This window comes from Quercus suber, unplaced genomic scaffold (assembly GCF_002906115.3).
Source record: "Quercus suber isolate HL8 unplaced genomic scaffold, Cork oak 2.0 scaffold_400, whole genome shotgun sequence".
In the NCBI taxonomy this organism is placed as follows: domain Eukaryota; kingdom Viridiplantae; phylum Streptophyta; class Magnoliopsida; order Fagales; family Fagaceae; genus Quercus; species Quercus suber.
In genome coordinates this window covers 458065-463239 of record NW_027069851.1, presented here as the reverse complement: position 1 = coordinate 463239, position 5175 = coordinate 458065, and positions in this window count along the sequence as shown.

Below are 5175 nucleotides of genomic sequence, written 5' to 3'. Positions count from 1 at the left end.
AACCGCCCTTTATTTATTTATTACTTTTTGCTAAAACGTTTATTTATTTATGTTTTATAGACTTTTAGAAAATATCTTTTAAAAAAACGAATGACCTTAGAAAATATGTTTACACATTTTTGTATAGAAAAAGTAACTGAATATTTTTTATAATAATTTATATTTTTCATAAAAGTTTTAATATTAAAAAAAAGTATTAATTAGTGGCTTTGTTTTTAATCTCAACAGTTTGTTAAACTAATGGGTGATGTAGTAGCTTTATATTAAAAGAAAATGAGTTGGAGTTAAATTTGTTAAATTAATGAGTCAAGTTGGATGTAAGTGAATCCTATGAATTTTACTGTATAAAAGTTACAAACTGAGATAACAATGAAAGTAATTGGAAATTGAAAAGATAACAAATTAGGTATGTTTATCTCTTGTCTCTTGAACTGTCTTGGACTGGTCTAGATTTATAAATCCTTTTTACATGTGGATTGATATTATTTGTGCTTTCTGTAGTTGTCTATTATTTTGTCTTGATAATAGCATAGTTATTCTGTTAATATGTCTGAGAAACCTTTCTGATCACCACTTGAATTCTGAAGGGATATTGTTTCTATTGAGACGCCTTCATGCTTTAACTGAAATCTTATTTAAAGATTTCTATTTTGGCAAAATATGGTCATAGAGTTTAACCTTAGAATGGCTATCTTGCTTGTCAGGCAATTGACCGTTAATTTTAAAATTAACTAATTAAGACCATTATGTAAGCAACAATATATTCAGAGGAAGTAGTGTTTGAGAAAGAACAAAAAAGACTAAAAGTCATGATTTTATAGGACAAGAAAATATCTTGACAACATGACAAAGACAAAACAAGGGATGTTACGTAGGAAGCTAGATACAAAAGAGAAAGGAGGACAAGTCAACAAAGGGTGGAAAATTTGTCATAATAGTGAATTCTATGAATTTTACTGTATAAAAGTTACAAACTGAGATAACAATGAAAGTAATTGGAAATTGAAAAGATAACAAATTAAATCTTATAATTTTAAAATAATAAATTAAATATTCATTGTGATTGTGATTGTGATTTCTTAATATAGGGAATGTTTAATTTGTTGATTTTTGGAATCTTTGGATCTATTTTGTTACCTTTGAAATTATAAGGTTTAATTTTTTATGGTTCAGACATTAAGGATTTAATGTGTTACACCCTTTAAAATTTTATATTCTCTAGATTTAGTTCTCATAATATTTTTTTTGTTTTTTTTGGAAATCAATAGCGGTATGAATCTTAATTGTTTCATCCCTTGTACATGCTATATAGTTTAGTTTAGAGAGAGTTTATTAGGAACTAGGTCTTTAGATTAGTGAAACTACCCATATATATGATGCCATAAAAAAGGATCAATAGGGCTAGGGTAATGCCATGATGGCAAGATAAGTAAGATAGAAACATGAAAGGTATGTTGATTATGCGTAAACCCCCTTTGCCTCAGTAAGTGAGGTGAAAAAATCATGGTCTGAAGTAGAGAAACTCTACTTCAACTCACTGTATGTGTTACTTGAGAAGAACAATGAAAATTGATACTAGTGTGGGGCTCTCTAACCCACAAAACATGTCCTTTACAAATTACAAATGAGAAGTTTTCACTTGTTATGGTTACATTATAAAGTTTGTTACAACATTTTTGGAGCTTATTCCACACCATCTCTGCCAGATGATGCTGTATTCCTTATACTTTAGTGCATTGGTGGAGCTTCATGCAACACCAAGGCCTCTTGACTTCTTTGTTTGTATTAGAGTCACTTGTTGCATCATGGGCGAAGGGTGCATCATGAATTGGCATGTTCCCCCTTGCATTCTTGTTTGCATTATGCTGCTCATGCACAACATTGAATCCTTATGGTCATGCATGTCTTTGCTCTGGCAGGGAGTCCTTAGAATACACCTTTAAGTCTCGCAGTATTTCCATTACACGTTTATCTAAAGGCTAATAATTTTTATTTATAATAATTCAGAGTTATTACATTTTCTAATTACAAAATTATCTAAGGTTGTGATGAGATTTATACGAAAAAAATATTTCACCCTCAAACACATAACACTCATCACACCCTAGGAAATTTTTTTTGTGATTAGAAAATGTAGAAACACCAAATTATTATGAATGAAAATTATTAACCTTTAGAAAAAAATATAAGAGCATTTGAGCGCGGCTCAGAGGTTAGTTTTTCTTATGAAGTTTTTTATGTGGATTTTGTGATTGTGTTGGGGTTTTTTTTTTTTTTTTTTTTTTTTTTTGTGAGTTTTAATTCAAACCCAAATAACAATGGATTTTTTTTTTTTTTTTTCATTTGAATTCCGTCGCTCAAATCAAGTTTCTCTCTTATTCACACAACCTCCCCCTCCATTATTTTTTTTTTTTTTTCATTTGGACAAGGTTTATATGCAACTTGGGTTGCAATAATTTTTATGTAACTCATTATGTGGCAGATAAAATAGCAAAAATATCAATTTTTTTTTTTTGAGAATGCAAAAATATCACTTTGGTTTCTGCATTTTGAGATCATAGTCAATTTGGTTAACATTATTTTCAACTTACAATCAATTTAGTCTCTACCATCATTTAACTAACAAAAAATATCTACGTTGTTAAACGATTTGTACATTTGCCACATTTAAAACTTATTTGGCTAACAACAAAGAGTAATGCTACAATTACAAAATATTTTACAAAATTTTTACAAATTGTTGATGTGACGAATTCTCAATGGTTCTTATCTGGACCCACTATTAATATCACTTTTTTTATTTACCATTACCTACCCACCAAATTAGCTGTTTGTAAAAAATGTTGTAAAATAGTTTATAACTCTAGCATTTTTCAAAAACAAAATATTAGAGAGAGAGAGAGAGAGAGAGAGAGAGAGAGAGAGTAAGGCTTCAACTTTGAATGGAATAGAATTTAAGTAAAAAAACAATCAATTAAATATAGAACTTGTGTATTTAACCAAAAAAACATTCACGTGTATTTATAATCATGTAACATTTTTAATGTTTCATGTGACTTGCTTAAATAATATACATGAATAGTTTTACATTTTTTTTTTTAGTAAACAGTAATACTAGAGATTTAAACCGGGTTTATAATATATTGCATAACATTTGTAATTGTAAATTGGAGTTATAAATAACGAATACAAGACACACACAACCAACATGAGATATTATGTAAAAATTATTGCAACCCAAACTACATGTAAACTTTTCCACTGTAGATAAAAGTATAAAACAACAATCTAGTCATTTTCTCCTCTTATTTTTTTTTTTTTGTTGAGAAATTTATCCACTTTTTTTTAAGGAGAAGCGCAACTTTGAATGGAATAGAATTTAAGTAAAAAAACAATCAATTAAATATAGAACTTGTGTATTTAACCAAAAAAACATTCACGTGTATTTATAATCATGTAACATTTTTAATGTTTCATGTGACTTGCTTAAATAATATACATGAATAGTTTTACATTTTTTTTTTAGTAAACAGTAATACTAGAGATTTAAACCGGGTTTATAATATATTGCATAACATTTGTAATTGTAAATTGAGTTATAAATAGCGAATACAAGACACACACAACCAACATGAGATATTATGTAAAAATTATTGCAACCCAAACTACATGTAAACTTTTCCACTGTAGATAAAAGTATAAAACAACAATCTAGTCATTTTCTCCTCTTATTTTTTTTTTTTTTTGTTGAGAAATTTATCCACTTTTTTTTAAGGAGAAGCGCAATTTCTTTTTTTGATAATACAGTAAAACTAGTCGTTAACCATGCTATGCACGGAAACCTACCTATTTGTGAGGTAGATTAAAATAATTTTATAAAATCTTAAATTGATTAAGAAACTACACCATTGCACGATTTGCTCTTGTATGACTTCAATTTGTGTACAATTTGATGAAAAAACCATTACTTAAATGTGTAATGGGTTACAAAAAATTTGTCAGACAATTTCATATACTGCAAAAAAATAACTCAAAAATTCAGATATTAAAAATTCTTAAAGATAAAAAAATATTAAAGAATCAGATGATTCAAGACTTAGAAATTCTTGAAGCAAAACAAAATATACATGACTAAACAATAGAGAAATATAAAAGAAAGATGAATTACATTCAAAAGAATAATTTCAATTATTGTAAGATTTTTATCTTGTAAAAAAGGCTAAAGAGAGTTTAGTGATTCATGTACGAAAATTACTTTAAAAAAAATACATGAAAAACCATAAAATTTTTTTTTTTTTTTAACAAAGTAAAGGGGAAGAAAATAACATAAGAAGAGCTCATACCTTTACTCGACTTAAAAAAAAAAAAAAAAATATTGGGGTTTGCATTGCTTTTATAAAGTTCATGATTAGCCTCGTAAATTTAGAGATAAATTATTAACGTTTGAGTTAGAGTTTAAGTTGGACTTATTAGTGAGTTAGAGTTTCACTTCTTATTAAGTTTGAATTAAAAAAATAATAATTTTGTTTTAAAAAATGATAATTATGAGTTTAAGTTTAAGATAGATTTGTTATAGAGATAGCGTTTCACTTTTTGTTAAGTTTGGACTAAACAAAAATAATTTTATTTAAATAAAATGATAATTTTATTTAAATATTGTGCTGATGTGGAAAATTGTGAGAGCTTTAGAGGTTTCGAATTAAACAAAAATAATTTTATTTTAAAAAAATGATAATGATAAGTTTGAGTCTAAGTTGGACTTATTAGAGAGATAGGAGTTTCACTCCTTGTCAAATTTGGACTAAAAAAAATAATTTTATTTAAATATTGTGCTGATGTGAAAAATTGTGAGAGTTTCAGAGGTTTCAATTTTATATATATACTAGTTATAAGCCCGTGCGTTGCACAGTTTTATAAAAAAGACTTATAAAATATATGTATAAATAATTAATATTTTAATAATTATTATAACAAAATAAGTACTAATTTGTTAGTGACTTAGAAGTATTTTTTCATTTGGAAAATCTTTGAATACTTATTTGTACACTATGTTTTTAAAGTATCCTTGTTCTTCTTCGTCATTGTTCTTTATTAAAATCTTTAGACATAGTATTATAAAAATTGACCACTTTTAAGAGATAGAACTATTTTTTATTAAGCCGTGCCTGTGCAATA